Consider the following 10,369-nt stretch of genomic DNA (forward strand, 5'->3'; position numbering starts at 1 on the left):
AACTGCTTGCAGCAGGTAAGAAAATCTATATTCCTTTCCTTAGATCAAGGCTTTACAGCTCACAAGCTTACATGCAGCATATATCTCTCTTTTGAATTTCTTACAAGCTATAGCTTCATGTGATTGTGTTATATATAGTTGACTCAAGATCCCTTGTTATATTTGATGAAATGTATTTCTAAAATTATGTACATGCAGCAATTAGGCAAGATAATGTGGGAATTTTATGTTTGGTAGAGTAGGGGCCTATTATTGAGCTTGTTTTATACCTTTTCTTTATGCCTTTTTGAAAACTTTACTCTTAGAGTTAATAAATCACAATATTTTCCCCGGAAGGGAAAAGGGTCATCATGGAATGGAAGCTTGGTTGTGCAAAGGCCAAGAAAAATGTCAAAAGGTTCCAACAATTCCATCAAGAGTCAGTTCTTTTGTGTCTGTACCTAAATGACATCTTTAGGTGAATTGAACCACTTTTATTGGATCATCCAATGAAAATCGTTGTAGCAGTCTAGAGATTTGCGATAATGTCTGATTAGTTGGACAAATCTCATGGAAGAAAAAGAGCAAAAATTAAAATGAACAGAAACCTAGCTTTCTTAAAAAGGTCCATATAATTTTTTAAGATTGTCGCAAATGCATGGCTTTGTATGATCAAGTCCTCCCATTATTTCTTTGCATAATTCGAAAATATATATATAAAATCAAAATATTTGACGTCACTGAATGTTAGGGAGGTAGTGGTCATCAAGAAAATAAAATCAGAGATAAATTAGAAACAACAATTAAGGAGAAAAGAACAAAGATGTTACCGTATTTTTTAGAGTAGTAGTAGAAATCGAACTTTAAGAGAGGAGAATTTGTCAAAATTTGAGCGTAAGAGTAGAATTTAATTATTACTAATTAATATCATTTTTCATATTTTAATTTTCACCCATCTTACACTTTTTTATTTTCTTTTCATTTCTCAATTTCCTTTTAGAGACATTCTTGTTAGAGTTGCTTAATTAATTTAGTTTTCACAATTAATCGATGTATTATAACAAAATCACCACATTAGTGATATGAAGTAGAGTCCAACTGCAAGGAACTGTTTCTTATTTAAATCATGGTTGCTTATTTTAGAAAAAGTGAGCCCAACCTGTATTAGAATAAAATGTAGAAAAAAAAATATTGTTAAGTCTCACGTTGGTAGCCTAGAAAAAATAAAAGACTGTATGATTCAAGGACTTCAATTTAAAATTGCTTAAACTATTTTGGAAAAAAATGTGTCTTTTACACTTTCCTTCTTTTCTTGGATAAAGACTCAACAAACAGCTAACAAAATAAAAAATAAAAAATAAAAAATAATATATATATAATACATGTCTCAATTAGCTTAAAGTTTATTAGACTTGAGGGAAATTATTAAGATATTAAGTCCCAAGTTGGTGGGTTATCAATCAATAAAAGACTGTACAAGTTAAGAGACTTCAATCTCAAATTACTTAACACAAATAATTTTGGTTAAGCATAAGAATTTAATGTATTATATATATATATATATATATATATATATATATATATATATATTGTTCTTATGCGCTGCATTCAATAATTTATAACATTAAATTTTAAAATATTATTTATACAAAAATATAAAATAAATTCAACCTATTTTTAAATTAATAAATTATTTTAAATTATATTACATTGAAAGAAAATCACATTAATTTTACTTTATCATAAAATTATTATAATATTAAAATAAACATTATTTTGTCACAAAATAAAAAAAACTTATGTTAATAATATAAATATAACAACTATTTTTAAATAAATTATAATTTTTTAATATTATAAATTAGATAAATTTGATATATAATACGATAATAAATATTTTATCAATAATTTTTATTTAATATATATATATATATATATATATTTATATAGTAGATACTTTTTTACATAAATATATAACAAATTTACTATATAAAATTGATGATTATATGATATAAATTTATATTTATTATTAATAATATAAAAGTAGTTATTTTCTTACTCTCTAATAAAAAATAATTTAATAATATAAATATATCAACTATTTCTTAGCATTCAAATAAAGTACATTTTGATCTTATTCAAATATAATATTATTTTATAATAATATAAATTAGATCAATTTGATATTAGATGTAATTATAGTAAATGAATTCTCATTAAATATTATTCTTTTAATTGGCCATTAGTCAGTATAAAAATTATTTTGATTATAAAGGTAAATTTTTTTGTTTTCTTAATTTTTATGTGAAAAAATAATTTAATAAAATAAATATAGACATTATTTCTTACTATTTCAATAAAGATTATTTGAATAACACATAGATAATTTTAATATATGACTGTTTAATGAATAAAATCTCGTTAATTCTTCTATAAAAAATATCTTAAAATAGCAATCATTTTCACATATTATAACAACAAAATATATAAAAAAATTAGTAAATAAAATCTAAATAATATTAAGTAATATATAAAGATCTTGTTTTATCTTGTTAAAATTTTGTTTGAATACTGCATTTGATATAAATTGGGTTGAATTCTTATCTTAATCTAAAATCAATATATTCAATTTATCTTTCTTTCTCACACTTAAAATAACAACATATAATTGACCATAAAAGAACATTGGTCTTGGTAAAGACAAGACTGACATTAAAAAGTGTTTGTCCTTTATTCTTATTAATAGTCATTACAAAACAAAGAGTACAGGAAAATTGTCTTCTTTAAAACATAAAAAGTAATCAAGAATCTAAAGAAACTAAATTCATTCTTGAGATGAGTACTTTATCATCAATGTTTACAATTATATTTCTTCCCAATTAATTAACAATTAGTTTAGTTTCATTGCATAATCCATTTTCTTGATCAATATTCCTCAAAAGCACGACTGAAACACATGTCTTCAAAATTAATTTGTGGTTTAGAATTCATGAACACTTAGCTTCATTCAAAAAATTCAATAGTAAACTAGTCATCTTCTGATTTGGCATTTTCATCAGATGAGCAAGTTAAATCAAAACTTAGGTATTCTTTGCTCTCTATTCAAAGAATTTAGAATTAACATAATTATCGACTAAACTTGGATATGCAAAGTCCACAAAATGCATAAAACTATAATTTTTTTTCTTAAATGAGAAACTCTTTTGGAATTTCAAGTGTACGAACTTCATCATTGTTAACTCCAATTTCTCCATCCCCTATTTGGAGAATCCAATATGCAAAACAAACTTAGTTTCAATTATAATAGAAGTGTCTAATGATGTCGACAATCTCTTTTTTTTTTTGGTCCACTTGAGCACTTTGTAATTAGCCCATAAGTAAGAAGATTTCACAGTTGCAGAAAGTACAGTAGAAGCAACGAGATATGTTAGGATAGTGCTTCAACAAAAAGAACATCTTTACTGTAACGCTCCAATTTTGTAATGTTAATAAATTATATATATATATATATATATATTCATATATGTTTTGATTTACTTGATAGTGATGTAAATATATGTATATGACCCTATTATGATATGAATTTGTGGCTGGAATTAGACTGAAGGAAAATAGGCTAAGTTCTAGTGCAGGGCATTCTCGCTGCAGGGAGAGATGTCTCGCTGTAGCGAGAGGACCCTGGGTGAAAGACATGCATTTGTCACCTTCTCGCTGTAGAGACAGAGCAACAGTTTGGGATGCATTTCTGTGAGCAGTCTCGCTGTAGCGAGATTCTACAAAAACCAGAGTGCAGTTTTCTCTGAGTTTTTAGCTGTAGCAAGAGGGCGCGTCGCTGCAGCGAGAATATCTCGCTATAGCGAGAGTGTCGCGACCAAAGGGGTTTTAAAAAGGGGTTTAGGGTTTGAGAATTCATTTCTCAAAATTCCTTCGATTCTCTCGACGCAAAACCCTTTTCCACCGATTAAATTGTCTCCAAAGTCGTTCGGAAGCTTGATTTGAAGGTTTAATCTATGTTGGGAACGTTTAGAGGTGAGTTTTAATAAATAGGGTTTCCATTTTTCAACCCCCTTTCTCTGTTTTTGTGGTTTCCTTGGGTTTTCATGGAGTTCTTCCACGTGGTTAGGTCGAAATATGTGTGGGGAGCATTTCTTAGGTCGAATCCTAGTGTGGGTCTTCAATCTAAGGTAAGAAGGGAACTCTACCCTATCTCATTGTTGTGATTTGTTGTTATTTTGTTGAATATTGCTATATGACCGAGATAGAGGATAGGAATTATGTGTCCGATGAAATTGATGTGCAATGTGATGTATGTTGGAATAGTTAGGCCCTGTGGGGGTGATTGTGTGTGATGGAATGCCATTGATTGGTGAATTAATATGTGCCGTATGTTGTGGATAAAATGTGGGCTGCATGTCGTGTAACATGAGTTAAATATAGGCTGTATGTCATGTGTAAGTATGAATATTGCGTGTGTGAATGAAATGTATGTGAATGTGGCATGTTGTCACCGTTATAATACGCTGTGAATGGTTCAAGGATACACTGGGGTGTGGAAAATGAGGACGGTAGAAATATCTTGGGGAGGAGAGAGTGGTGGTGACACCGACTATGGAACGGGTGCACCACGGGCCACATACTCTCTTCCTGACTAGACCTCTGACCACTACCTTTGCTGAGCGACTCATGACTGCCCACATGGGACCCGTGAGACAGGGGTAACCGGTAACCATCCATAGTAAAATCTGTTATCACAGTGTCACTGTGAACGTGGCTGGCATGCAGTGAGTGTACGGGACCATTGTTTGTTAATTTCATATATATATATATATATATATATATATATATATATATATATATATATATATATATATATATGATTGTTTGGTGCCATGAGTTCATCAGTAACAAATTGAAATAAAATGCTGTTTATGTGTACTTTGCATGAAGTATAGGCAAGGTGAGATTCTATGATTGTTGTGTATTGAGTAGGATAGAGTACTCACCCTTACATTCATTTTTCAGGTAATCAAGACGATTAGCACTGGACTCAGTAAAGGGGTGGATGGACTTCTATAGGACTTAGATTTTATTTTGAAAGTTGTAATTGAACTAGTCCTATAGCAGTTATTTTATATAAATTTGTAACCCTTCTCTTATTTCAAAATATCTTATGAAAATTCGGTTATTCGAATTTAAGAAATTATTATTTAATTAAAAATTAAATTTTAGGTGTTACATTTACTATTACCTTTTGGAATAATTGGAAGTATTTTTTTGAAACCTCCTTCCAATACAATAACTTTTCCACTTAGAGGTTCATTCATATTGTTTAAATTTTTCACTCTCATTAAATCTCTTAATGAACAAAATTTATTAAGTATGGGAGCTTCATCCCATATGATAAGACTTTTGTTGATTAATAGATCAACTTTCAAACTTCCTTACTTGATGTTACCGATGGAGGTATTATCAATTAGTAATGGAATTGAGAATCTCAAATGAGTTGTCTTTCTTTCAAGAAGAAGTAAAGAATCAATACCACTTGAAACCACATTGAGAAGAATAAGTTATCTAGATCAAAGAGCTACTTATAGAGTATTCCAAATGTATGTTTTTCTTGTTCTTCCATATCTATATAAGAAGAAAAAACCACCATATTGATTTAATATCGAGCTCATCATTTCATGGTAAACAACTTTTTGCTCTAATGTTAAAGAATCTAGAAGTCTTTAATGTTGTTCAGTTAGTTTAGTTGCATTGTAATTAAGCTCATCTGCTATGAACTTATTTTCAACCAAACTAAAAATTAAATCTTCTACTATTGGCATACAAGTGTAGTCTTTCAGAGATCTTTCATTACTTTGAAGAAGTTTTTCAACCTCAACCAAATAAAGATTTTTCAAGTCTTGATCATTTAAAGTAAAATCAATCAAAATAAGAAAAATTCACACATCATTTAAACTAAATATTTTAGTCATTATGCATAAATAACTTTAATAAAACAAAATGTATACAAACAATGACCATGTACTCTAAAATTAAATAAAGGTAATACATGTATTTCTATATTTCTTCCTTCCTTGATGAAGAATATCATAAGATAGTATCATCCATATTTTCTCCCACACATAATCTGGTTTGGACATTAGTAACGTCACAAATAATTTTCATAGTTAATATTCTGAACAAAGCTCATTTGCTTCCTTTATTCTATTAACAAATTCTTTGTCATCTTATAGAAGTCCTAATAAGTTACATGCTTCTTGAAAATTGTTAAATATAACTTCATTAACAGTTTTTTTGCACTCATAATCATAACAACCACGTTGTTGCTCTATTTACAACAAACCTAAATAGTAAAGCTAGTCTGTCCCTAGAGGGATATAATGAATTCTACCAATTGAGAAACTTTACTTTCTTGGCTGTCATTTACAATTCTCCCTATTAAAAACAAACTTATTAGGAAATTATGCATAAGTCAACTCTTTAGCCTCTGTGTACACCTTATTTGCTTTCATCCAAGCTATGAACATGGTGTCTTAGTCTTTATTCTTGTTAATAACACCATCTATTCTTTCATCATCTCTACAAAAATTAGTTTAATGATTTGGTAAATGAAAATTTAATCTTTGAACTACAAGCTATCTTTCATGAATATCAAATCCTAAGATCCTCCACACAGTTTCACATGAAGAAAGATATCTATAATCATAAAATTGTTTGATTTCATCAACAAAAGAGGAATTTCTATCCTTTTCAAATTTTTTGATACTTCCAAGGTAACTCTATCTGAACCTTTGTTCACATTTGAATAGATACTTAATTTGACTTGTTAAAATACTCCATGTTAATATGGGCTTGATACTTCACCAAAAGAACTGGATTGTAAGGAACGATATTTCTATTATCCATCTCAATTCATTAAAAGAATTCGATTGTAAGGAATAATATAACCATCTTCATCAATAAAAGTAGCATTCTGAAATTTTTAGGAGAATATTTTGTGTAATATCTTTTTGTTATGCACATGTGAAAGTCCTCTTTTTTGAAATTCTACAATATACATACCTATTAAAATAATATATTTAAGTTTTGTTATCAATCAAAATTCAAGATGTATTGACTTCAATAAAACAAAGGTAAAATATTGATAAAGTGATAAATTTCCTGCATCAACTTTTCCAAACTACTTTCCTTTAGTAAAAATCATCCTATTTAACTTCATTTTAAATATTTTGTATGAAATATATTATTTTTCTTCAACTTTTATTTTGTAAATAATAAGGAATCTTATTATCCCTGCCCAACTTTTCAAAGTTTATATCATTTGAACATATAAACTTTGATAATTGAATGATATAAAAAGCAAAAGGGGAGGTTTTGACAACATTGGTAATTGAACTTTTCTTTTCATACAACAATATGAAAATATTGGCTTTAATGGTGTGAATACCTAATTTTATTTGGGTCCCTGTCACAAATAAATTTTAAAACAAAAAATTAAATACAATCATTTCTTTTTTTAAGAGGTTAAGAAAATAGATAGAAAACTAATTTAAAATTTAAATTCAAATTTTTAATTTTGAAATGGATAAAAAAGTAGTTAGTAAATTTTTAGGAAAATGGATAAAAAAGAAAAAAAATTGATTACTGGTCATCAGAAAATAAGGGAGCCTTTATTACGATCTAGGGTTTTAGAAAATGCCTATAAATAGGAAGGTTAGGTCTTCAGAGGAGAGGACTTTGGAGGTGGACACCTTTTATTTTTATGAGACCTCTTTGAGAGAGAATTCTAGAGAGACCCTAGGAAACAAAGAGTAAAAGAATGACAAGAGATCAGAGAAAACTATCTAGCAGAGTCAAAAATCCTAAAACACGTCTCGAGATCGTTTACAGATAACAAATCGAAGAAGGAAAGATCCAACCATGAGAGGAAAAAAAAAAACTTTCATCAAGTAAGTGTTTTTCATTTTATTCTTTGGTTTGTTTTTCATCCTCCCTTTGTCTAATAAAAAATTTTCCGCTTTTTATCTAATAAAAATTCTCCTTCTTTATTCATTTCTCATCCTTCCTATATTTATTAAGGATTCTCTTTCTTTGTTTATTTTTTTTATACGTTCTTCTCTTCTTCTTCATGATTTAACCTTTTTTGCAAGTGTAATAAATAAATAAAAAGAGAAAATTTAATAATATTTTATTTTTTAAATTTTTTTATAAATTCTAATAATATTTCTAATCCTAAATTACTTCTCACTCAGTTAAACCCTAAAAAATAAAAAATCTAAATCCATAAAAATTAATTTTTTCACTAAATCTAAGTATTACCATTTTGCAAACCCTAAAAATAAACTATTTTTTTTCTAACTAATTTTTTTTTTTTGCAAACTCTAAAAAGAATATTTGTTTTTCTAACCTAAAATCATTCAATTTTTTTGCAAGGTCTAACACAAACCATTTTTTTTCAACGCTAACAATTTTGAAATTATAAAAATTTAATTTTTCTAAATCTTAAAAATTCTTTCTTTTCATAAATTCTAAAAATCCTAATTTCTTTGCATATTCTAACCTTAAAACAAAAAAACTTAATTCCTAAATCGAATAAGAGTTATTTCCTCATCATTTTTGTTTGCTCTTATATTTTTTTATTTGTTCTATATGTCTCTCATTTGTTTCTTTTTGCGTGTAAAAATCTCATATTAAAAGGTACATCAATTTTTTATTATTAAAAAAAAGGGAGTCTTTTGAATCCACACAACGGCCAAATAATTTTAATAGTGGAGGATCCACCTTCAAGGTTGCTTGGATCGTAAGGGTTTATTGAGTAGCGGTGTGCTAACTTGAATCCCGTGCAGGAGTGGATTTACTTAAAAAATAATAATAAAGAAAAATCAAGTTTTTCAAAAAAACAAAAAAGACAAAAAATCTTTGAAACTTATCCAAAATACAATTTTTAAAAAAGAACTACGTGGTAGCTTTGATTCCTACGTTACACACGGAGAATACGTAGGAGCGAGAACCTGACCTGTCAAGTCCAATTTTTTTTAAATGTTTTTTTAGGTTCAAAATATTTTTAAAATTATTTTAAACTAAGATTAATGTCTAGCACATTTTTTTTATAAAAATTAAAAAAGGAAATTTTTATTTTATTTTAAAAATTGGAAATAAAAAATAAAGTATTAAGATAAGTTTTTGTTTTACTATAATATTTCTTTAATACAAAAAATGACAAAAAAGAATAATATTTTTACAAATAACTCATTCCTTTAATTCAAATATTTTTTATTGTGTTTCCTTATTTTTAAAAAAATGAAATTAAAATTTCTTAAAAAATTTGTAAAAATTAGAAATAAATCTAAAAATAATAATAATAACAAATTTAAAAATAGTAAAAAAAATATTAATTAGTTTCTTTTAGAGTGAAATAAATGTTTTTTAAAGTTAAAGTAAAATTTTGCACAATTAATTAGAAGGTAACCGTTTTAACCAATGGACGTTGTAAGGTGCTAATACATTCCTTACACGTAAACGACTCCCGAGCCTAAATCTGGTTTCGAAGATTTTTTTTTTTTAATTAAAAGTTTTTCTAATATTTTCTTTAATAAACTTTGATGGCGACTCCTTGTTATCGCTGTCCCGGTTGCGACAAATGGTGTTTTAGATTTGTCATAATGTTCATCATATACCATATCACTGCTTTACATGAAGAGTAGGTGTTTGTAGAATCTACAACATATAAAATATTTGCAATTATAATATTGTGAAAAAATTACTTTACTTGCAATAGCTAAAATTTGATTGAAGTACAAATAATATTCATTTACTACTTTTTTTTTCCAGCCTCTACATGGAGATCAAATATAGGTTGACAAATATCTCTTGATAATTCAGAAGAATCAACAGCTAAGATCACTACAAACTAACATTTTAATCTTTCAAAAGATATTTTAAAAATATATAAAATTTATTGGCAAATTTTTAATGAAAATAATGAACCTACTAAACTTGATTTCCTTTACACATATTGAACCTCATTGCATCCATGTTTACAGTAAAAATTTAGGTATTAGTGTATAGTGCAAAAAGTCATCCCCAAGACTGTAAAGTTTAATACTATTTATAGACAAATGCAACTCAATCATTCTCCTTCTTTCGTGGACACGTCTTCTTAACTGCCTCATGCATGTGTTTTTTCTATAACCACTATCACTCATGATCGTGCTTTTTGTACAACTACTAACGCTTATGATTGTAATTCCTGTGTCATCAGTCTTCAACTAGTGATAATCGTCGTTAATTGCTGATCTGCTATTAACAACTATTGGTTAGGTATGGTGGCTACTTTCAAGTTTTGCAGCATTTTGACATGTGTCTTCACCTTTTGAACTCTGCC

The sequence above is a fragment of the Abrus precatorius genome, unplaced genomic scaffold (genome assembly GCF_003935025.1).
Source record: "Abrus precatorius isolate BTA unplaced genomic scaffold, Abrus_2018 Scaffold4, whole genome shotgun sequence".
NCBI lineage: Eukaryota > Viridiplantae > Streptophyta > Magnoliopsida > Fabales > Fabaceae > Abrus > Abrus precatorius.